The following is a 25,681-nucleotide window of genomic DNA, read 5'->3' as shown; positions in this document are numbered from 1 at the left end:
AAAGTGCTGGGATTATAGGCGTGAGCTACCATGCCTGGCCTGAAGACTTTTAAATGCTGCCAAATTCAAGACACGTTGAAACTCACCTGTACTCACTTTTGCTAGTGAGTAATATACAACAGACTGAAATACCTTAAGCTTCTCAGGCTTTGTACCCTTCTATGGAATAATGAGTGTATCCCAAAAGTAAATCCATAATAAGGTCCTGCTTTTCCTTCCTCCTTGGCTATGAAATAGACAAGAAAAAGGCAAGCCAGCCCTTTCCGATTCACTATAGCTGACTCTCCTGTTTGCTTTCTGACCGTATTTGGGAGGTGGGGGCCTGACTGCTTTCCTACTTTCTAAGCACAACTTACTTTTCCTAGGAAATTCTCAACGCAACCTACATGGATTAAACCAGCTTCCCCACTTTGTTTCCAATATTCTTACAATCGAAATGGCCAGAATTGGAAAGGCAACCTGAAAAAATAAGGACGGGTACATTATCCCATGAGCCAAACTGCCACTTACACTGTTCAGTCATGAAATCGGCAAAATTCCAGATGAGCTCTCCAACCACGTATTTTCTGCGTTTTTGATCCAGACCCAGATGGTACTGCTCTAGCAGACTTTTCTGGTACTCTTCAGTGAACATCAGAGGTGGATCCTGGGATTCAAGGCAAAGAGAATGTAAGAGTCAGAACTGGCAGAATTGTAAACGTTAGATAAAAATAAAGATCTACTTGATGGTGACCAAAATATCTGTCCTCGCAGGGGGCTATAGTGACTGCAGGACTCACTGATGCTGGGGTAAAGACAGCCAGGAAATGATATAATCCAGAATAAAAAAGGAGGTTAAAAAAAAAAGACCTTAATGAGCAACTGCTTTATTTATAAACGTAATTTGATATTCACTTTACACTACTTTTCTGCCTCTATCCACTGGTATAGTCTTAAGGCTGAACTACAGTACAGGTAGAAATATGTCTTCGGGCCAAGTGCAATGGTTCATGCCTGTCATCCCAGCACTTTGGGAGGCCAAGGTGGGAGGACTGCTTGAGCCCAGGAGTTCAAGACCAGCCTGGGCAACACATCAAGACTCCATCTCTACAAAAAGTGCAAAAATTAGCCAAGCCTGTGTTTCACTGTGTTAGACAGGATGGTTTCGATCTCCCGACCTCGTGATCCACACACCTCAGCCTCCCAAAGTGCTGAGATTACAGTCATGAGCCACCATGCCCGGCCTATTAGTAGTGTTTTAAGATTTACTTTCTATATTCTTACATATTTTAAAGAACTTAAGATAACAGAAATAGTCTTTTATGTCTACCCAATGTCATCGTTTTTTTCGCTCTCTATTCCTGAAGTTCTCTGTGTCCTTTTTATCATTTACTTCACCTGGAAGAACTTCCTTTGGCACTTTTCTGAGAATAGGTCTGCTGGCTACAAATTCTCTTATTTTCATTTAGCTGAGAATGTTATTATTTTCTTTCATTCCTGAAAGATAATTTCACTGGGTTGATTGGTCTTTTCCTTCAGAACTTTAAAGATGTCATTTCAGTGACTTCTGGCTGTCACAGTTTCTGATTAGAAATCTGTGATCAGGCCGGGTGTGGTGGCTCACACCGGTAATCTCAGCACTTTGGGGGACCAAGGCAGGATGATCACTTGAGGCCAGGAGTTTGAGACCAGCCTGGGCAACATAGCAAGACCCCATCTCTATTTTTTTTTTTTTTTTTTTGAGACGGAGTCTTGCTCTGTCTCCCAGGCTGGAGTGCCGTAGCCCAATCTCGGCTCACTGCAAGCTCCGCCTCCTGGGTTCACGCCATTCTTCTGCCTCAGCCTCCCGAGTAGCTGGGACTACAGGCACCCACCACCACACCCAGCTAATTTTTTGTATTTTTTTTTTTTGAGATGGAGTCTGCGCCCAGCTAATTTTTTGTATTTTTAGTAGAGACGGGGTTTCACTGTGTTAGCCAGGATGGTCTCAATCTCCCGACTTTGTGATCCGCCCGCCTCAGCCTCCCAAAGTGCTGGGAATACAGGCATGAGCCACCGCGCTTGGCCTCCTGTCTTTTTTTTCAATAGAGACAGGGTTTCACTCTGTTGCCCAAGCTGAAGTGTGGTGGCGCGATTAGGCTCACTGCAGCCTCCCAAAGTGCTGGGATTACAGGCGTGAGCCACTGCGCCCGGCCGGTATATGGGACATTGTAATACAGGCATACAATGTGTAATAATCACAGTAGAGTAAATGGGGTAGCCATCACCTCAAGCATTTATCCTTTTTCTTATAAACATCCAGTTATACTCTTGTAGTTATTTTTAAATGTATAATTAAACTATTATTGACCATAGTCACCCTGTTGGGCTATCAAATACTAGATCTTATTCATTCTTTCTATTTTTTTCATACCCATTAACCACGCAAACCTCCCCCCGCCTCTCACACCCCACTGCCTGTCCCCGCCTTTGTTCTGCTACGTTCTAGTCCTTCTCTTCTCTCTGTCTCCAGAAAGCATGGACTTCTTGGTTACAGCCTGTAGTGGTAGCTGAGATTGTGAGGCCTGGGTGAGGACGTCAGTAGGAGGGTCAGAGGATGCAAGTCAGCACCATGAGAGTGCCAGAGCCTCGCTGGAGAAGAGAAAATCCAGAAGGAGATGAAGAAGGGAGAGTCGGAAAGATCAGAAAAGAATTGAGAAAGAAGGTGTCATGGAAGCCTGAGGGCAGGCAGTTTTAAGGAGGGAATGATCAGCAGTATCAGATGTCACCAACAGGATGGAGTAAGACTGAAGAGCAGCCACTGGATTTGTCCGTGTGGAGGCACCAGGCCCTTGAAGCAAGATCACACTTTTGGTGATCACTTGGGCAAGAGCTAGGGTGCAGGGAGTTGAGAAGCAAGGGGAGAGAGTAGAGACAATGAAAGAGGCTTGGTTAGGCTGGCCGTGGTGGTTCATGCCTGTAATCCCAGCACTTTGGGAGGCCATGGTGGTGGATCATGAGGTCAGGAGATACAGACTATCCTGACCAACATGGTGAAACCCTATCTCTACTAAAAAAATACAAAAATTAGCTGGGTGTTGTGGTGTGCTCCTCTAATCCCAGCTACTCAGGAGGCTGAGGCAGGAGAATCACCTGAACCTGGGAGGCGGAAGTTGCAATGAGCCGAGATCACACCACTACACTCCAGCCTGGGCGACAGAGCAAGACTCCAGCTCAAAAAAAAAAAAAAAAAAAAAAGAAAAAGGAAAGAAAAGAAAAAGGCTTGGTTCTGAAGCCAGCGGGGAATGTTTGTGCGCTGACCCCCTTAATTCCCCCACCACCCCAGACTGGAGTGTGGACTGCGTAAGGGCCTGCTGTGACCACAGCAGTGCTCAGCTCCTTGGGTGTAGGACGGGGAACTTGCTTGGTGGTTTGACCTCGAGTTGGAGTTTTTCAGGGAGCGGTTGTGAATGTCGTTGCTGATCTTACTTCTGGTCGTCTCGTTACCAGATCCCCTGCAGCTTTTAGTCCTTGAGATCCCTCTTGTCCCTCTTCACGTGGAGACCTCTCAGATGGGAACTGAGAAAACTACCCGAAATGAACTCATCTCCCTTCCAGTCCATTCCAATTGGCTGCCGCTTTCCCCTCACCATGGTCTCGGTGGAATATCCCTTTGCTGGAGGTTTCAGCAGCAGTTTATGAGGGTCTTTCCCTTTCCCTCCTGGAGTTTCAACCTCTCCATGTGTTTGTCTCCCCAGCCAGTGGCCATTCTCCACTCTCCCTCCAGACCCTCCCTCCTTGGGCAGCAGTTGCTTTTTTACTTTCGTGTTATCAAGAGGCCGTTTCCTCTACAATCATTCCTCAGTCCCCAGAGTCCAGTTGTCATTCCACTAACACCAGAGCACAGGTGTCATTCCACTGAACTGCACAGGCCACCAATGACCTCTTGGTTAGCAAATCCAGTGACTTCTTTTTTTTCTACAAAAGAAAAATTTTATTTATTTTTATTATATTTTAATTTCTAGGGTACAGTGCACAACCTGCAGGTTTGTTACATATGTATACATGTGCCATGTTGATGTGCTGCACCCATTAACTCGTCATTTACATTAGGTACATCTCCTAATGCTATCCCTTCCCCCTCCCCCCACCCCATGACAGGCCCCGGTGTGTGATGTTCCCCACCCTGTGTCCAAGTGTTCTCATTGTTCAATTCCCACCTATGAGTGAGAACATGCGATGTTTGGATTTCTGTCCTTGCATTAGTTTGCTGAGAATGGTGGTTTCCAGCTTCATCCATGTCCCTAGAAAGGACATGAACTCATCCTTTTTTATGGCTGCATAGTATTCCATAGTGTATATGTGCCACTTTTTCTTAATCCAGTCTATCACTGATGGACATTTGGGTTGGTTCCAAGTCTTTGCTACTGTGAATAGTGCTGCAATAAACATACGTGGCATGTGTCTTTATAGCAGCATGATTTATAATCATTTGGGTGTATACTCAGTAATGGGATGGCTGGGTCAAATGGTATTTCTAGTTCTAGATCCTTGAGGAATCACCACACTGTCTTCCACAATGGTTGAACTAGTTTACAGTCCCACCAACAGTGTAAAAGTGTTCTTATTTCTCCACATCCTCTCCAGCAGCTGTTGTTTCCTGACTTTTTAATGATCACCATTCTAACTGGTGTGAGATGGTATCTCATTGTGGTTTTGGCAAATCCAGTGACTTCTACATTGACCCTGTCAACCTATTTTTCTTTCTCTGTCACCCAGGCTGGAGTGCAGTGGTATGATCATAGCTCACTGCAGCCTCAGACTCCTGGGCTCAAGCAATCCTGCCTCAGCCTCTCGAGTGGCTAGGAGGACTACAGGTGTCTGCCACCACACTTGGCTAATTGTTTTATTTTTAGTTTTTGTAGAGACAGAATCTCACTTTGTTGCCCAGGCTATTTTTGAACTCGTAGCCTCAAGTGATCCTCCTACTTTAGCCTCCCAAACTGTTGGGACTACAGATGTGAACCACTGTGCCTGGCTTCTCCTGGCCCCTTAAATGGAGGCACTTTATGGTGTTTTGTCCTGGTCTTCTCTCACTCCACAGTTGGTCTCTGGACCCATAATATCCACTCCATGGTTTCATGTAACTCCTTGCAAATAAATATAGTGCTGGTTTTTTTCCTTTAGTTCTAGACCAAATTAGACCTCAAACTAGGCACACTTTTTGACAGAAACCTCTTCAGAGTTATAAAGATACTACAAACTCAAATTTCATTTTAAATAATATATTTTTTTCTAAACACCCTAACCTTGACTCTATCTGTTCCCTCACTCCTCCTCCCCCCACACAATCTATGCAGGTCCTGTTAACTTTACCTGAGGGTGACGGGAAGCATTTCACGTATTTAGATGATTACTGGCATGCCTGTTGCTGCTTGCCAACTTCATAACCTTGTTCTCGCTCACCCAGGAGTGTTACAGTGCATTCCTCACTGTCTACCTCCATTTTTTGGGGGTCTTCCAGAATCACTGCCACCACCAGCCACAGCATGCCCCTCTTCCTTGGTTGTTCTCCTGTATTGACCAAGTCACACCCAGCGTCTTGATATTCAGAGCCCTTTTTGATCTTGTCCCAGATGACCTTTTCACCCCATGTCCTACCCCTCTAGCTGTTTTCTAAAATTCTGGGAGCTTTCTTTCCTCTGGGCATGTCCTTGTGTTGTTCCTGCCCTGGCTGTCTGTCCCTTCCATCCCTTTTGAGTTGAAAAGTCATCAGGGTCTAGTGCAAGGGTCATCTCTGTGGAGTCTCTCTTTTTGAGTCTAGAGTAAATGTTTGGGGGATTACAAGCAGTAGAAATTGACTAGAACTGCCCTAATAATGACTGCCATTTATGGAGAAACTATCGTGGGACAGATGACATTATGACACTTTCCACCCGTTATCACATGTACACTAGAAGCAGATGGCCAAGAACAGGAGCTTCTCTGCCATTTACTAGCTTTGCAACTATGGACAAGTTATTTAATATCTCAGTGTTAGTGAAATCTGAGGATTCGATGTACTTCCACGTGGAAAGCAAGCAATAAATACTAGTGGCAGCCTCTGGAAAGATTTTCATCCCTCTTAATCCTCTCATAAGATAGTAAGTACTGTTATCATTCCTATTTCACAGATGAGGAAACTGAGGCTCAGGGACAGTGGGTAAGTGTTCTGCTTCCCCCAACACATGGCTGCAGGAGTCGTGGCTTCTTCATGTTTTCACTCCAGAAGGTCTTTAATGCAATAAATACTTACTGAGCTGATTGGAAAGATGGATCTGCAGCTCCAGAGTCAAACTGAGAGAGAAATGTAGAAGTTGTCGCCTGCACAGGGGTGGTCACTGCAGTCGTTTGATCTCCTCTGAAGTTCTGTAGTCTTTCAGGGTCCACACGATTCGGCCACCCTTTCAGCAATGAGCTGTGTCTTTCTTTGAGGCAGATGATCACTATATCTGTCACTCAGATCTTTTGTTGTGAAAATTTGCATGTATTTGTCTTCTTTCTCCAGCTGGGTTAAGTGCTTTCAGGGCAGAGGCACTGTACCTTGTATTTCTGTGTATTAACTCCTGCCTCTTTAAGTCCCTGTTTTGTTTAGTAAGATAATAGGTCAAATCTGGGAAACAGTAAATCTTAATCTCAAAAAGGAATTCACCCATTTCTAGGAGATGACCAAACAAGATAATTTTGTGTGTTTTAATTTTTTAGTTTTAGTTTGTTGCAGCCCGAACCTGGCTTTCCCAGCGTTCTCACCGGGCACGGTCGTTATTTCTTTGGCTCTCTTTGATGGTACTGTGGGCTCAGGAGAGAGAAGGAGTCCTATTTATTGTTGCTTCGCATGTACTCTGCAATATCTGACACAGCATGCGTTAAGTAATACCTACTGAAGGCATGGGTGAGATCTTAGAGCCACATTTAATCACTCACTGTGTCCTTTTTTTTTTTTTTTTTTTGAGATGGAGTCTTACTCTGTCACCCAGGCTGGAATGCCATGGCATGATATCAGCTCACTGCACCCTCCACCTCCTGGGTTCAAGCAATTCTTTTGCCTCAGCCTCCCAAGTAGCTGGAATTACAGGCACCTGCCACTGTGCCCAGGTAATTTTGTATTTTTGAGATCACCTCAAGTGATCCCCGCTTTGGCCTCCCAGAATCCTGGGATTACAGGCATGAGCCACCATGCCCAGCCTGTTCTCATTTTTTTGCCCTCCTCAACAAAGATACGTTGCTTTGTCTTGTGGGTTTTTTTTTTTCATGTGGATTGCTGAACCCCAACCAGCCCCTCGTGCCCTCCCCATCCAGCTCACACTCATTCGTCACAGCTCCTGGAACTCCCGTTGACACACAGGGAACAGTCACCCACAGTGGACTGTGCTGTTATGTTTGCAGTCTTAAATTTATCATGCTTACAGAATGCCACTTCTGCAAACTATAGTCAAGTAGGGGGAAGTGGCTCATGGATATCCTCGCTTGCTCATCCTCTTTGAAAAGGTAACTAGCTATGAATTCTTTTTTCTTTGAGACAGACTTTCACTCTTGTCACCCAGGCTGGAGGACAGTGGCACGATCTTGGCTCATTGCTGCCGCCGCCTCCCAGGTTCAAGCAATTCTCCTGCCTCAGCCTCTCAAGTAGCTGGAATTACAGGCATGTACCACCACACCCACCTAATTTTCTACTTTTAGTAGAGATGAGGTTTGACTATGTTGGTCAGGCTGGTCTTGACCTGCTGGGATTACAGGTGGCTGGGCGCGGTGGTTCACACCTGTAATCCCAGCACTTTGGGAGGCTGAGATGGGTGGATCACGAGGTCAGGAGTTCAAGAACAGCCTGGCCAAGATGGTGAAACCCCATCTCTACTAAAAATACAAAAATTAGCCGGGTATGGTGGTACACACCTGTAATTCCAGCTACTAGGGAGGCTGAGGCAGAAGAATCACTTGAAGTCAGGAGGCAGAGGTTGCAGTGAGCTGAGATCGTGCCACTGCACTCCAGCCTGGGTGACAGAGAGTGAGAGTCTGTCTCAAAAAAAAAAAAAAAAAATTCAGCCAGGTGAGCCAGGTGTAATGGCTCACACCTTTAATCCCAGCACTTTGGGAGGCCAAGGTGAGCAGACCACTTGAGGTCAGGAGTTCAAGAGCAGCCTGGCCAACCTGGCAAAATCCCGCCTCTGCCAAAAATACAATAATTAGCCAGATATGTTGGTACACACCAGTAATCCCAGCCACTTAGGAGGCTGAGCATGAGAATCGCTTGAAGCTGTAAGGCTGAGGTTGTAGTGAGCTAAGATCACACCATTGCACTCAGCCTGGGTGACAGAGAGAGACTCAGTCTCAAAAAAAGAAAAAAAAATGGCTGGGTGTGGTGGCTCATGCCTGTAATCCCAGCACTTTGCGAGGCCAAGGCGGGTGGATCACAAGATCAGGAGATCGAGACCATCCTGGCTAACATGGTGAAACCCCATCTCTACTAAAAATACAAAAAAATTAGCCGGGTGTGGAGGCAGGCACCTGTAGTCCCAGCTACTCAGGAGGCTGAGGCAGGAGAATGGCATGAACCTGGGAGGTGGAGCTTGCAGTGAGCCAAGATCTCGCCATTGCACTTCAGCCTGGGTGACAGAGGGAGACTCTGTCTCAAAAAAACAAAACAAAACAAAAACAAAATAGCCAGGAGTGGTGGCAGATGCCTGTACTCCCAGCTACTTGAGAGGCTGTGGAGGGAGACTTGCTTGAGCCCAGGAGGTTAAGGCTGCAGTGAGCTATGACTGTGCCACTGCACTCCAGCCTGGGTGACAGTGCAAGATTCTGTCTCTAAATAAATAAATAAATATTTTTTCTCTAGTATTTTAATAGATTAACAAATCAGTTTAACTCTTTAATGCATCTGTTATTAACTTAGATGTAAGGTGTGTTTACTTAAGTCAATTTTTTTCCCAAGACTTATATATATATATATATGTGTGTGTCTGTGTGTGTGTGTGTGTGTGTGTGTGTGTTTGTGTACATACACCTCAATGATTTATCTATTCTCATTCTGGTATTACACATTATTACAGTTTTACTTTACAGTGTATTTTTCCATATAAGAGGAAGAATCTCTGTTATTACTTTTTTTTTTTTTTTTTTTTTGAGCCAGAGTTTCTCTCTTGTTGCCCAGGCTGGAGTGCAATGGCACGATCTCGGCTCACTGCAACCTCCACCTCTCCGGTTCCAGTGATTCTCCTGCCTCAGCCTCCTGAGTAGCTGGGATTACAAGCATGTGCCACCATGCCCAGCTAATTTTGCATTTTTAGTAGAGATGGGGTTTCTCCATGTTCGTCAGGCTGTTCTCCAACTCTCGACCTCAGGTGATCTGCCTGCCATGGCCTCCAAAAGTGCTGGAATTATAGGCATGAGCCAGCACGCCCAGCCTATTACACTTATTCTTCACAGATTTCTCAGTGGTTATTATGTTTATTTTTTGTTGTTGTTGTTGTTTTTTGAGATAGGGTCTCTGTGTCACCCTGGAGTACAGTGGCACCATCTCAGCTCACTACAGCTTCAACCTCTCAGGCCCAAGCAATTCTCCCACTTCAGCCTCCCAAATAGCTGGGACTACCGACGCATGCCACCATGGCCGGCTATTTTTTGCATTTGTTGTTTTTATTTTTTTAGAGATGGGATTCTTGCTATGTTATCCAGGCTGGTCTTGAACTCCTGGACTCAAGCAATCCGTGCACCTTGGCCTCCAAAGTGCTGGGATTACAGGCATATGCCACCATGCTCAGAATTTGCAAACACAGATCAAGAAACAGTGACTGCAGTGACTGCCAGCCCTGGCTGCACTTTGAAACCATTTGGGGACCATTTAAGAAAATATTGATGTCGGGACAGCAGGTTACTCCTACAACTCAAAGCTTTTCCCCATGGACCACTTATTGATTACAAAGAGGGAAAAATTACCTGTACAGCAGATAACTCTGGCAGACACCACATAAGTGACAAGCTTAGCACAAATAGTGGGACAACGTGACAAGAGGAAACTTCCACTGTGATGCCACAAGAGGATCACAATGTCATCCTTGTAGAATTTCTGCCCAAAATGATGAACTTGAATCTAATAATGACAGGGAAAAAAACAAACAAATCCAAATTGTGAGATAATCTGTAAAACAGATGCCCGGACTCCTGAAAAAATGTGTGTGTGTGTGTGCGTTTTCTTTTTTTTTTTTTTGAGACTGAGTCTTGCTCCATCGCCAAGGCTGGAGTACAGTGACATGATCTTGGCTCACTGCTACCTCTGCCTCCCAGGTTCAAGCAATTCTCCTGCTTCGGCCTCCCGAGTAGCTGGGATTACAGGCATGGGCCACTACACCTAGATAATTTTGTATTTTTAGTAGAGACAGGGTTTCACCATGTTGGCCAGGCTAGTCTCAAACTCCTGACCTCAAGTGATCCACCCACCTTGGCCTCCCAAAGTGCTGGGATTACAGGCTTGAGCCACCGCGCCCAGCCCAAAAATGTCAGTTTCATGAGGATCAAAAAAGACTGGGTGCCAGTGCAGCAATGTGTGCCTGTGTCCTAGCTCCTCAGGAGGTTGATATGGGAGAATCGCTTGAGCCCAGGAGTAAAAGTCCAACCTGGACAACATAGCAAGACCCCATCTCTGTATAATAAAATAAATAAAATGTTAAAAATAAAACAAGTAATATTAAAAATTTTTTGAGACAGTGTCTCACTCTGTACCCAAGCTGGAGCTGGAGTGCATTGGTACAGTCACAGCTCTCTGCAGCTTGAAACTCCTGGGTTCAAATAATCTTCCTGCCTTAGCCTCCCCAGTAGCTGGAACTACAGGCATGAGCCACCATGCCCAGCTATTTTTTTTTTTTTAACTATTATTACTTTTTTGTCTAGACAAAGCCTCACTGTGTTGCCCAGGCTGGTCTTGAACTCCTGGCCTCAACTGGTTCTCTCGCCTCAGCCTCCCAAAATGCTGGGATTACAGGCAAAAGCCACTGCTCCTGGATAAAAATTATTTGTTAAACAGACTGGGCAACCGCTCTAGATCAAAGGCAACTGGCTCAACAGGGAGACCCTGTCTCTACAAAAAATACAAAAATTAGCTGGGCATGGTTGTGCACACCTGTAGTCTCAGCTACTTAGGAGGCTAAGGAGGGAGGATCACTTGAGCCTGGGAGGCAGAGGTTGCAGTGAGCTACGATTGCACCACGGCACTCCAGCCTGGGCAACAGGGTGAGACTCTGTCTCAAAAAAAAAATAAAATAAAATAAAAACGTATGGTCTAGCTTAAAGGCAACTGACTCAACTTTATGCATTATGTGGTTACATAGTGCATTGGGGGGAAAGGCTCTGAAGGACATTTTCAGAACAACTTTGGAGAAATCTGAATAGTAATTAATAGAATTATATTAATGTTCAATGCTCTGGGTATGGTTAACTGTGATGTGGTTTATGTAGGAGAATACAACTGCTCTTAGAGTTACCTGCTTGTATGAATCTGTTCTCATGCTGCTAATAAAGACATACCCAAGACTAAGTAATTTACAAAGGAAAAGAGGTTTAATGGACTCACAGTTCCACATGGCTGGGGAGACCTCACAATCATGGCAGAAGGCAAAGGAGGAGCAAAGGCGTGTCTTAGGTAGGCAAGAGAGTGTGTGCAGGGGACTCCCCTTTATAAAACCATCAGATCTCATGAGACTTATTCACTCGCAGGAGAATGGCACGGAAAAAACCCACCCCCATGATTCAATTATCTCCACCTGGCCCCGCCCTTGACACGTGGGGATTATTACAATTCAGGATGAGATTTGGGTGAGGACACAGCCAAACCATATCATTGCCGAAATTTATAAAAACAAGTGTCATATCTATAATTTATTTTAAAAGGTTTTAAAAACAAAAGACCCAAAGAGAGTGATAAAATAAAGGTGGCAATATGCCAAATGCTAATTTGGCTGATGAAGGATCAGCAGACATTTTCTGTAAAGAGCCATATTGTAAATTATTTAGGCTTTGCAGCCTATAAAGTCTCTGCCAAAATACTCCACGTTGCTGTTTTAGCATGAAAACAGCCATAAACAATATATATACCAATAAGCATGGGTTGGGTGTGGTGACCCATGCCTGTAATCCCACCACTTTGGCAGGCCAAGGCAGGAGGACTGCTTGAGCCCAGGAGTTGGAGACCAGCCCTGGCAACATAGCAAGATCCCATCACTACAAAAAAATTTTTTTAAGTAGCTGGGCATGGTGGTGCACACCTGTAGTTCCAGCTACTTGGGAGGCTGAGATAAGAGGTTTGCGTGAGCCCAGGAGTTCAAGGCTGCAGTGAGATGTGCTGGCACCACTGCACTCCAGCCTGGGCAACAGAGCAAGACCCTGTCTCAAAACAAACAAAAAAGCATGACTGGGTTTCAGTAAAACTTGATTATGAACAACGAAATTTGAATTTTTTTTTTTTTTTTTTTTTTTTGAGATGGAGTCTTGCTCTGTCACCCAGGCTGGAGTGCAGTGGTGTGATCTCGGCTCACTGCAACTTCCGCCTCCCAGGTTCAAGCAACTCTCCTGTCTCAGCCTCCTGAGTAGCTGAGATTACAGGCATGTGCCACAATGCCCAGCGGATTTTTTTATTTTTGAGAGAGACTGGGTTTTACCATGTTGGTCAGGCTGGTTTCAAACTCCTGACCTCAAGTGATCTGCCCACCTCAGCCTCCCAAAGTGCTGGAACTACAGGTGTGAACCACTGTGCCCCAAATTTGGATTTCTTATCATTTTTATGTGTCTTGAAGTATTTTCTTCTGTTAATTCCTGCTTCCATAAGCATGAATTTTATCTAAGACCAGTAAACAGCCATTTCAAAACTTGGCTCTCTGAAAGTATATACACCAAAATGTTATCAATGATGACTCCTTCAGGATCAGGAGGGAGAAAATGAAAAGGAATTTTGTTTGTTTTTTGTTTTTGTTTTCCTGAGACAAGGCCTCACTCTGTCACCCAGGCTAGAGTGCATTGGTGCAATCACAGCTCACTGCAGCCTCAACCTCCAGGGTTCAAGTGATCCTCCCAGCTCAGCCTCCCATATAGCTGAGAATACTGGCATGCATCACTATGCGCTGCTTTTCTAAAAATTATTTTTTGTAGAGATGGAGTCTCACTATGTTGCTCAGGCTGGTCTTCAACTCCTGGGCTCAAGCTATCCTCCCACCTCGACCTCCCAAAGTGCTGGGATTACAGGCATGAGCCACCACACACCCAGCCAGAACTTCATGTTTTACTTTATATATATCTATATTGTTTAAATGTTCGCAAGAGGCCAGGCACGGTGGCTCACGCCTGTAATCCCAGCACTTTGGGAGGCCGAGGCAGGCGGATCACAAGGTCAGGAGATCGAGACCATCCTGGCTAATGCGGTGAAACCCCGTCTCTACTAAAAATACAAAAAATTAGCTGGGCGTAGTGGCGGGCGCCTGTAGTCCCAGCTACTCGGGAGGCTGATGCAGGAGAATGGCATGAACCCGGGAGGCGGAGCTTGCAGTGAGCAGAGATCGCGCCACTGCACTCCAGCCTGGGAGACAAAGCAAGACTCCGTCTCAAAAAAAAAAAAAAAAATGTTCGCAAGAATGCATGTGCTGGGCACAGTGGCTCACACCTGTAATCCCAACACTTTGGGAGGCCGAGGCAGGTGGACTGTTTTGAGCTCAGGAGTTCAAGAACAGCCTAGGCAACAAGGCAAAGCTCTACAAAAAACACAAAAATTAGCTGGGCGTGGTGGTGCAAGTCTGTGAACCCAGCTACTCAGGAGGCTGAGGTGGGAGGATCACTTCAGCCTGGGAGGTGGAGGTTGCAGTGAGCCGAGACTGCACCACTGCACTCCAGCCTGGGCAACAGAGTGAGACCCCATCCCCCAAAATAAATGAATGAATGGATGAATGAATGTTCACAAGAGAGCTTTGGTTTGAGGAGGTGGTGTATTTTTTGTTTTCTTTTAATTAAGCTGCTTCTTAGTCAGCTTTTGCTGCAGTAACAAACAACCCCAACATTCCAGTGGCTTACAACTACACATATTTGTTCCTCATATTACAGGAGGGCTGAGGGTGGGCTGGACATCAGCCCAAGGCATTTACTCACTCTGAGACCCAGGCCGAAAGAACAAACGTATCTAGAACCTGAAGGCAGAACACCTAGAGAACAAGCTAAACCACGCAACTGCTTCTGCTCAGATGTAATATAAACCATGCACTTCAAAGGTTAAAATAAGTGACATGGCTGAGCCTCACAACAGAAGGCATAGTTAGGGTGGTTTGTAAAATCATTGTAGAGGGGAGGGAATGAGTAATTGTGAGGCAATGATATATTTTACTACACTTCTATTGATTTTTTTTTTTTTTTTTTTGAGATGGAGTCTTACTCTGTCACCAGGCTGGAGTGCAGTGATGCAATCTCAGCTCACTGTAACCTCCACCTCCTGGGTTCAAGCGATTCTCCTGCCTCAGCCTCTTGAGTAGCTGAGATTACAGGCATGTGCCACCAGGCCCAGCTAATTTTTGTATTTTTAGTAGAGATGGGGTTTCATCATGTTGGTCAGGCTGGTCTCAAACTCCTGACCTGAGGTGATCCCATTTGCCTGCCTTGGGCTCTCAAAGTGCTGGGATTACAGGCGTGAGCCACCATGCCCAGCCACTTCTATTGAATTCAATTGGTCTATTTTGAAGAAATTTGTTTTGGTTATTGTGTAATTTTTTTCCTGTTGACTCATTTTTCTTTTCTTTTTTTTTCTTTCTTTCTTTTTTTTTTTTTTTCCAGAAACAGGGTCTCTGTCACCAGGCTGGAGTGCAGTGGTGCAGTCTCAGCTCACTACAACCTCCGCCTCCTGTGTTCAAGCGATGCTCCTGCCTCAGCCTCCTGAGTAGGTGAGATTACAGGCATGGGCCACCACACCCAGCTAATTTTTGTATTTTTAGTAGAGATGATGTTTCACCAGGTTGGCCAGGCTGGTCTCAAACTCCCGACCTCAGGTGATCCGCCCACCTTGGGCTCTCAAAGTGCTGGGATTACAGGTGTGAGCCAGCATGCCCAGCCACTTCTGTTGAATTCAATTGATCTACTTTGAAGAGATTCTTTTTGGTTATTGTATAATTATTTTCCTGTGGACTCATTTTTCTTTCTTTTCCTTTTGTTCTTTTTTTTTTTTTTTTTTTTTAAGAAACAGGGTCTCTCGGCTGGGTGCGGTGGCTCACGCCTGTAATCCCAGCACTTTGGGAGGCCGAGGTGGGCGGATCATGAGATCAGGAGATCCAGACCATCCTGCCTAACATGGTGAAACCCCGTCTCTACTAAAAATACAAAAAATTAGCCGAGTATGGTGGCGTGCGCCTGTAGTCCCAGCTCCTCAGGAGGCTAAGGTCTGAGAATGATGTGAACCCGGGAGGTCAAGCTTGCAGTGAGCTGAGATCGTGCCACTGCACTCCAGCCTGGGCGACAAAGCGAGACTCCGTCTCAAAAAAAAAAAAAAGAAACAAAGAAAAAGAGAAAAAAAAAAAAAGAAACAGGGTCTCTGTCACCCAGGCTGGAGTGCAGTGGTGCCATCACAGCTCGCTGCAGCCTCAAACTCCTGGGCTCAAGCAATCCTCGCACCTCAGCCTCCCAAGTAGCTGGGACTACAGGCACACACCACCAGTGAGCTATGATTGCGCCACTGCACTCCAGCTTAGGCAATAGAGCAGAACCCTGTCTCTTAAAAAAAAAAATAAGTAAGTGGCTCACGCCTGTAATCCCAGCAATTTGGGAGGCCAAGGTGGGCGGATCACAAGGTCAGGACATCGAGACCATCCTGGCTAACATGGTTAAACCCCATCTCTACTAAAAATACAAAAAATTAGCCAGGTGTCGGGGTGGGCGCCTGTAGTCCCAGCTACTTGGGAGGCTGAGGCAAGGGAATGGCATGAACCTGGGGGGCGGAGCTTGAAGTGAGCAGAGATCACACCACTGCACTCCAGCCTGGGCAACAGAGTGAGACTCCGTCTCAAAAAAATAAATAAATAAAAATAAAAAAATAAATAAGTAAGCAGCTCACGCCTGTAATCCCAGCACTTTGGAAGGCCGAGGCAGGCGGATCACCTGAGGTCAGGAGTTCGAGACCAGCCTGGCCAACATGGCAAAACCCATCTCTACTAAAAACACAAAAATTAGCTGTGCATGGTGGAGGTGCCTATAATCCCAGCCACTCAAGAGGCTGAGACTGGAGAATCTCTTGAACCCGGGAGGCAGAGGCTGCAGTGAGATGAGATCACACCACTGCACTCCAGCCTGGGCAACAGAGTGAGACTCCATCTCAAAAAAATAAAAATAAATATATAAGATAAATAAAGCATTTAAAGAAGAAACAAAGAGAGGGCTGGGGCCTGACTGAGTGAGTCATCACAGCAAATGAGGAGCTAGGCCAGCTGACCCCAGCTGATAGGATGCAGAGGCTGAACCCCCAGGGAACAGAGGTGGGTATGGTCCTGCAGGGCCTATTGGAAATGCCCAGCTGCAGCTGGAGAGGTGAACGTCCACCACAAAGCCTGATCCTGGAGGATCCCTGCAAGCAAGACCTGTTCCCGGCCTCATGCATCCCCAGCCCTAGGCCAATATACCAATCTTGGGCCACTATCAGACCAGGCGAGCAAGCCTCCAGCATCAGAGATCTGCAAATACAGGCTCAGGCTCCGCTGCCCTGGTCCTATGTGATCCTGGCTCACCAGAGCTTGTTCTTGGCTCCAATCCTTGACTGCAGTCCCCTCCTGTGACCTCGCCTGCATCAGTGACTTCCGCATCTCCCAGCATTGAGACCCTGGTTGTCCTCTGGTTTCCCTGGTTCAGTGCACCAGCCCTGACTCAAGACTGGTGTCCCTATGACTCAAGACTCTGGCTCCCTGTCCCAGGAACCCACCCTGCCCATGTTCTGATCCTCCCAGCTAAGGCCCCACAAGGGGGAGGAATAGAGAGCATTTAACCCAGAAGCTGCCAGGTTCCTGGAACCCTCTGCCCCTGCCCTTTGAAAGGACAACATGGGGCTTCTGGTTCTATGAACACAGCCACTGACCCAGCCGTGCCTGCAAGACACTCCAGAAGTGTAATTAATGACCCACGAAGCTTCAAACGGGCTCATTCTGAGCAGCTGGTACTATAGGGGGAGTGGGCGGGGGAGATTAACTCTTGGCCGCAAGCCATACCCAGCATGTCACAGCCCCCAGCCCTAAAGTCTACTTGCTCCATCTTCCTCCTTGGTCAGGGGTGTTTGGGAACAAGAAGGAAGGAGCTTTAGAAACAGGCTTGCTCAATAGAGCTGATACTTGGGCATTTCGAGTTCCCAGCAAACACTTGCTTCCCAAGACCTAGCACGTGATCTCTAGCTCTGGAGCAGACAGGTCTAGGTCTGCCTCCATCTCTTTTTGAGACATAGTCTCACCCTGTCTCTTAGGCTGGAGGGCAGTGGCACGATCTTTGGTCACTGCAACCTCCACCTCCCAGGTTCAAGGGATTCTCCTGCCTCAGCATCCTGAGTATCTGGGACTACAGGCGTGCACCGACCATGCCCGGCCAATTTTTGTAATTTTTGGTAGAGACAAGGTTTCGCCGTGTTGGCCATGTTGGTCTTGAACTTCTGACCTCAGTTGATTTGCCCGCCTCGGCCTCCCAAAGTGCTGAGATTACAGGCGTGAGCCTCTGTGCCCGGCCTAAAAAAATTTTTTTGTAGAGATGGGGACTCACTTTGTTGCCTAGCCAGGTCTCAAACTCCTGGCCTTAAGCGATCCTCCTGCCTCAGCCACCCAAAGTGTTGAGATTACAGGCATGAGCCACTGGGCCCTGCCATCTGCCTCCACCTCCACTGTTTGCTCCCTGGGAGTGCCTGGGCCATTGTTTTACTCTGCACGTTTGGTTTCCTCCTCCATGACACAGGGACAAGGCACGCAGAGCCCTTAGTGCAGCACCTGGAATTTGGTTGGTGTTCAAAAATAGTAGCTATTGGTTGAAGCAAGAACCATCACTAGATGCTAAGAGTAGTGAGTAAAAATGTGGTGAGAAAGAGAATATATCTATCTTAAATATCTCCCATAAATTGCTTGTTAATTAAAAACAGGAGCCAGGCACAGTGGCTCACGCCTGCAATCTCAGCACTTTGGGAGGCCGAGGTAGGAGGATTGCTTGAGGCCAGGGGTTCGAGACCAGCCCAGGCAACATAGTGAGAACCCATCTCTACAAAAAATAAAAATTCTTTTGGCTGAGGATTGACTTGGCAATGTGGGCTCTTTTTTGGTTCCATATGAACTTTAAAGTAGTTTTTTCCAATTCTGTGAAGAAAGTCATTGGTAGCTTGATGGGGATAGCACTGAATCTATAAATTACCTTGGGCAGTATGGCCATTTTCACGATATTGATTCTTCCTATCCATGAGCATGGAATGTTCTTCCATTTGTTTGTGTCCTCTTTTATTTTGTTGAGCAGTGGTTTGTAGTTCTCCTTGAAGAGGTCCTTCACATCCCTTGTAAGTTGGATTCCTAGGTATTTTATTCTCTTTGAAGCAATTGTGAATGGGAGTTCACTCATGATTTGGCTCTCTGTTTGTCTGTTATTGGTGTATAAGAATGCTTGTGATTTTTGCACATTGATTTTGTATCCTGAGACTTTGCTGAAGTTGCTTATCAACTTAAGGAGATTTTGGGCTGAGACGATGGGGTTTTATACAGTCATGTCATCTGCAAACAGGGACAATTTGACTTCCTCTTTTCCTAATTGAATACCCTTTATTTCCTTCTCCTGCCTGATTGCCCTGGCCAGAACTTCCAACACTATGTTAACAGGAGTGGTGAGAGAGGGCATCCCTGTCTTGTGCCAGTTTTCAAAGGGAATGCTTCCAGTTTTTGCCCATTCAGTATGATATTGGCTGTGGGTTTATCATAAATAGCTCTTATTATTTTGAGATACGTCCCATCAATACCTAATTTATTGAGAGTTTTTAGCATGAAGGGCTGTTGAATTCTGTCGAAGGCTTTTCTGCATCTATTGAGATAATCAAGTGGTTTTTGTCTTTGGTTCGGTTTGTATGCTGGATTACGTCTATTGATTTGCATATATTGAACCAGCCTTGCATCCCAGGGATGAAGCCCACTTAATCCCTGGATAAGCTTTTTGATGTGCTGCTGGATTCAGTTTGCCAGTATTTTATTGAGGATTTTTGCATCGATGTTCATCAGGGATATTGGTCTAAAATTCTCTTTTTTTGTTGTGTCTCTGCCAGACTTTGGTATCAGGATGATGCTGGCCTCATAAAATGAGTTAGGGAGGATTCCCTGTTTTTCTATTGATTGGAATAATTTCAGAAGGAATGGTACCAGCTCCTCCTTGTACCTCTGGTAGAATTCGGCTGTGAATCCATCTGGTGGCTGGAGGCATCGTGCTACCTGACTTCAAACTATACTACAAGGCTACAGTAACCAAAACAGCATGGTACTGGTACCAAAACAGATATATAGACCAATGGAACACAACAGAGCCCTCAGAAATAATACCACACATCTACAACTATCTAATCTTTGACAAACCTGACAAAAACAAGAAATGGGGAAAGGATTCCCTATTTAACAAATGGTGCTGGGAAAACTGGCTAGCCATGTGTAGAAAGCTGAAACTGGATCCCTTCCTTACACCTTATACAAAAATTAATTCAAGATGGATTAAAGACTTAAATGTTAGACCTAAAACCATAAAAACCCTAGAAGAAAACCTAGGCAATACCATTCAGGACATAGGCATGGGCAAGGACTTCATGTCTAAAACACCAAAAGCAATGGCAACAAAAGCCAACATTGACAAATGGGATCTAATTAAACTAAAGAGCTTCTGCACAGCAAAAGAAACTACCATCAGAGTGAACAGGCAACCTACAGAATGGGAGAAAACTTTTGCAATCTACTCATCTGATGAAGGGCTAATATCCAGAATCTACAAAAAACTCAAACAAATTTACAAGAAAAAACAACCCCATCAAAAAGTGGGCAAAGGATATGAACAGACACTTCTCAAAAGAAGACATTTATGCAGCCAACAGACACATTGAAAAAATACTCATCATCACTGGCCATCAGAAAAATGCAAATCAAAAGCACAATGAGATACCATCTCACACCAGTTAGAATGGCCATCATTAAAAAGTCAGGAAACAACAGGTGCTGGAGAGGATGTGGAGAAATAGGAACACTTTTACACTGTTGGTGGGACTGTAAACTAGTTCAACCATTGTGGAAGACAGTGTGGCGATTCCTCAGGGATCTAGAACTAGAAATACCATTTGACCCAGCCATCTCATTACTGAGCATATACCCAAAGGAATATAAATCATGCTGCTATAAAGACACATGCACACATATGTCTATTGCGGCACTACTCACAATAGCAAAGACTTGGAACCAACCCAAATGTCTAACAATGATAGACTGGATTAAGAAAATGTGGCATATATACACCATGGAATACTATGCAGCCATAAAAAGGATGAGTTCTTGTCCTTTGTAGGGACATGGATGAAGCTGGAAACCATCATTCTCAGCAAACTATCACAAGGACAAAAAACCAAACATCGCATGTTCTCACTCATAGGTGGGAATTGAACAATGAGAACACTTGGACACAGGAAGGGGAACATCACACACCGGAGTCTGTTGTGGGGTGGGGGTAGCGGGGAGGGATAGCATTAGGAGATATACCTAATGTTAAATGACAAGTTAATGGGTGCAGCACACCAACATGGCACATGTATACATATGTAACAAACCTGCACATTGTGCACATGTACCCTAGAACTTAAAGTATAATAAATATATATATATATATATAAAATAAATTAAAATAAATAAATAAAAATTTAGGCTGAGTGCAGTGGTTTATGCCTATAATCCCAGCACTTTGGGAGGCCAAGGCAGGCAGATCACCTGAGGTCGGGAATTCGAGACCAGCCTGACTAACATGGAGAAACCCCGCCTCTACTAAAAAATATTTAAAAATTAGCTAGGAGTGGTGGCACACGCTTGTAATCCCAGCTACCTGGGAGGCTGAGGCGGGAGAATCGCTTGAACCCAAGAGGCAGAGGTTGCAGTGAGATTGAGCCATTGCACTCCAGCCTGGGCAACAAGGGCAAAACTACGTCTCAAAAAAAAAAATTAGTAGCTGGGTGCAGTGGTTTGCAACTGTAATTCCAGCACTTTGGGAGGCCAAGGCAGGCGGATCACCGGAGGTCAGGAGTTTGAGACCAGCTTGCCAACATGGTGAAACCCCGTCTCTACTAAAAATACAAAAATTAGCCAGGTGCAGTGGCACACACCTGTAGTCCCAATTATTCGGGAGGCTTAGGTGGGAGAATTGCTTCAACCTGTTAGGCAGAAGTTGCAGTGAGCCAAAATCATGCCACCACACTCCATCCTGGGCAACAAGAGCAAAACTCTGTCTCAAGAAAAAAAAAAAAGAGCAAGTTTACCACTACTTGATGAGCCAAGTCTCTAGTCAGTGTGTGAAAAATCAGTTGTTGTTGTTTTTTTTCTGCCACCCCAGGCTGCAGTGAGCCGTGATTGCAACACTGCGCTCCAACCTGGGCAACAAGAGTTAAGACCCTGTCTCAAAAAAAGAGAAGCCAATTCATTACCTTGAAAACAGGCAAAAAATGGGAAAGAATCAAACATTCATCTTGCCTGCCCTATACAAACGATATCCTGCAGCATAAGTCACAAAGACACATTATGTCCCTCATGAGGAAAGATCACAATACCACCTATAGTGTTGCCAAAGGGATCAAATGTGAATCTGACCGAGCTTATAGATCCAGCTGCTAAATTGCAGGAAAAACATAAGACAGAGAACAAGTTGAACTGTGGTGTAAGAAAGCCATCAGCAAAATCCAGGACAGTGAGAAATTCTACAGGTCAAACTTCTTGGGCTGTTCATCATGAAACTGCAAAAATAACAAGGGATGAGGCTGAGGCAGAAGGATCGTTTGAGGCCAGGGGTTCAAGACCAGCCTGGGCAACATATCAAGATCCTATCTCTACAAAAAACAGTAAAATAAAGTAAAAAGAAATGAATCGAGGGTGATCCTCTAGAGTCTTTTTTTTTTTTTTTTTGAGACAGAGTCTTGCTCTGTCACCTAGGCTGGAAGGCAATGGCCCAATTCGGCTCACTGCAACCTCCACCTCCCAGGTTCAAGCGATTTTCCCGCTTCAGCCTCCTGAGTAACTGGGATTACAGGAAACTGCCCAGCTAATTTTTATATTTTTGTAGAGACGGGGTTTCACAATGTTGGCCAAGCTGGTCTCAAACTCCTCACCTCAAGTGATCCGCCTGCCTCAGCCTCCCAAAGTGCTGGGATTATAGGCGTGAGCCACCGTGCCCAGCCCCACCCCCCCCTTTTTTTTTTTTGGAAATGGAATCTCACTCTGTCACCCAGGCTGGAGTGCAGTGGTGCAATCTCAGCTCACTACAACCCTGGCCTCCCGGGTTCAAGTGATTCTCCGGCCTCAGCCTCCCGAGTAGCTGGGATTACAGGTGTACGCCACCATGCCCAGCTAATTTTTGTACTTTTAGTAGAGATGGACTTTCACCACTTTAGCCTGGCTGGTCTTGAACTGCTGACCTCAGGTGATCTGCCCACCTTGGCCTCCCAAAGTGCTGGCATTACAAGTATGAGCCACCGCACCTGGCCCACCACAGGCACTCTCAATAGCAGCGAATCTTCCCCCAAGTAATGATAGCACTTTCCACAGGCTCTGGCTGAGGTCACACTAACCCTCATCTCTTCTCTCTGCCTGTCATTAAGCCATGAGTAACGTATGTTGCTGATTAAAGCTGGAGGAGACATGACATGTGATCTTTAACCCAGAGGGACAGGGATTTATTTCTTGCTGTTCTGTTTGTTTTTTCTCTCCTCTAAGCTCTAAGTTGAATCTCCAACATAGCATAAAGCATGAAAACAATCAGGACACATGAGAAAGGGGTTTCTATTTAGCCTACAGGCGGGTTCCCAGAGAAAGGCACCCTTCATGGAAGGAAATGTTCTAATTTAATTTTGGGTGCATTCAGAAGGGCAGAAACAACCCTAGGAAGACAATGAACATTTCAGTAAAAATATCCTATGGCCTTTTGAGAAGTGTTTCCATGAGCAACTGTAAAAATCGTATTTTTCACTATTTTCTTCCATACTTTTCTAAAGGAAATTTGACAAAGAGCTAAGTATTTCTAAAGCTGACTTTGGAAACTGCTTTATTCTCATTTTCTTAATTCTCCAAAGCTTTTTTTTTTCCCCACTGGCAGTTAGATGGCCTCCTTGACATTTGTCACGTACCGATGCTCTCTGCCCTGTAATAAGAAGGCAGAGGCCACGGCATGCCCAGTGGCGACCGAGGTGTCTCCCTGCATCATTTCCCGGGCCCCTTACCCCATTGCAGGCCCCTCTACTCTGGCTGCCTCCTCCTATTCCAAAGCCTACGCTCTCAGTACAAAGCGGACTTCACGAGTGATGAGGCTTCACTAAATAAATGGTTTTATGCAGGGAAATGGGATCACATTCATGGTTTTAGATGTGATCTCTGATGGTGATGTGGGAGATGGACTTGGGGAGCCAGGGAGAATGGGGAGAGGACAACCACAAGAGTCGCGTGAAGAAACAATGGCAGAAATCAACGCAGTACAGGAGGGAGAGAAGAAAAAACAGAAGACAGAAGCAACAGAACTAGGCCGGGCATGGTGGCTCACGCCTGTAATCCCAGCACTTTGGGAGGCTGAGATGGGTGGATCACGAGGTCAGGAGATCAAGACCATCCTGGCTAACATGGTGAAACCCTGTCTCTACTAAAAATACTAAAAAATTAGCCGGGCATGATGCCGGGTGCCTGTAGTCCCAGCTACTCGGGAGGCTGAGGCAGGAGAATGGCATGAACCCGGGAGGTGGAGCTTGCAGTGAGCCGAGATAGTGCCACTGCACTCCAGGCTGGGTGATAGAGGGAGACTCCGTCTCTAAAAAAAAAAAAAAGCAACAGAACTTGGGGACTCTGTGACTATGAGATGAAAGGAAGAGAATGGCTTGCAGATTTCCAGCATGGGAGGCTAAGCCAGGAGATGAGCAAAGAAGAGAGCCGGTGGGACAGTGCACACAGGCTCCCCTCACCCAGAAGGAAAGGAAACAAGAGCAGGGTGAAGGGTGGGCATGGGGAGATAGAACGTTCACCAGAGACATGCTGAATTTCATGTTTTTATGCAACATCTGGTTGGCAACAACGCCTACAGGGAAGTAATGGCAGAATGGCCTGGACATCAGGGGAGACAGACAGCCGCCAAGTCATCAGCCAAAACCCTAGGGGAGGAATGAAATCTCCTCCAGTGTTTTGTGGTCCCTAAGTCCACACTAACTAGGATCAAACTGGCAAGGTCTCCTTTTCCTTAAAAAATGGGGTGGTTGGGTAGTCTCTTCAAAAAAAACGGCAGTTCCTGGCTTGTCCACCGCAGGCTTTCTAAATCTCAGACCCACAGCAGCCTCCCCAGGGCAGGCGCCCTTCACTCACCAGCTGGATCTCCATGGCGGTCACAGGCCGGTGGTTCAGCAGCTGGAGCTTCTCAGCTCTGTGGAGGGAAAGTACAGCATTGAGAACTCGCATAGCCCTAAGTCTTGAGTCCTGACTGAGCTGCACAGAGAATACTTTGTCAGATAAAAAATGGGAGAACCACTGGAGCGTGGCCCTCAGTTCCTTCAACTATAAACCAAGAATGGGAACAGAAGCATGTGTTTGAGTGACTCCCAGCCCAGGGTATGAATGGGTATCAGAGGCGTGATTGTAGGAAACAAAGCAGCAGTGCGTGTGCCATTTTATTTTTGTTTATTTATTTTGAGATGGAGTTTCACTCTTCTTGCCCGGGCTGCAGTCCAGTGGTACGATCTTGGCTCACTGCAATCTCCGCCTCCCAGGTTCAAGCGATTTGCCTGCCTCAGCCTCCTGACTAGCTGGGATTACAGGCACCTGCCACCACACCTGGCTAATTTTTTGTGTTTTTAGTAGAGATGAGGTTTCATCATGTTGGCCAGGCTGGTCTTGAACTCCTGACCTCAGGTGATCCGCCCACCTCAGCCTCCCAAAGTGCTGGGATTACAGGTGCAGGTGCCATTTTAAAAACAGGACGGTAATTTGTATCTGGAAAATGTGAAGAAAACAATGCTTTCTTCATCCAAATTATAGGAAGTACAGATTAACAAAACCACCTTGGGCCAGGTGTGGTGGCTCATGCCTGTAATCCCAGCACTTTGGGAGGCCAGGTGGGAGGATTGCTTGAGGCCAGGCATTCCTGATCAGCCTGGGCAACATTAAAAGACCTTACAAAAAAATTAAAATAAATTAGCTGGGTATGGTGGAGTGTGCCTGTAGTCCCAACTACAGAAGGCAGAGGACAAGGGGGTGAGGCAGGAGGATCCCTTTAGCCTAGGAGCTGGTGGCTGCAGTGAGCGATGATCGCACCACTGCACTCCAGATTGGGCGACAGAGCCACACCCTATCTCTAAAACTAAAAAATTAAAACACACAAAATCATCTTGTTTGGTCATCTCTTAGAAATGGGTGAATTCCTTTTCGAGATGAAGATTTAATGTTTCCCAGATTTCAACTATTATCTTACT

At 45.8% G+C, this 25,681-nt stretch overlaps 1 pseudogene; it reads right to left on the bottom strand.

Moving 5' to 3' along the window:
• The window catches only part of LOC115833708, a 53,076-nt pseudogene that overhangs the window by 7,749 nt on the left and 19,646 nt on the right, over nucleotides 1-25,681 (bottom strand).

The sequence above is a fragment of the Nomascus leucogenys genome, unplaced genomic scaffold, assembly GCF_006542625.1.
Source record: "Nomascus leucogenys isolate Asia unplaced genomic scaffold, Asia_NLE_v1 Super-Scaffold_3068, whole genome shotgun sequence".
Lineage (NCBI taxonomy): Eukaryota > Metazoa > Chordata > Mammalia > Primates > Hylobatidae > Nomascus > Nomascus leucogenys.
Note: the sequence above shows the minus strand (reverse complement) of the source record. Positions and strands in the feature narration are given on the sequence as shown.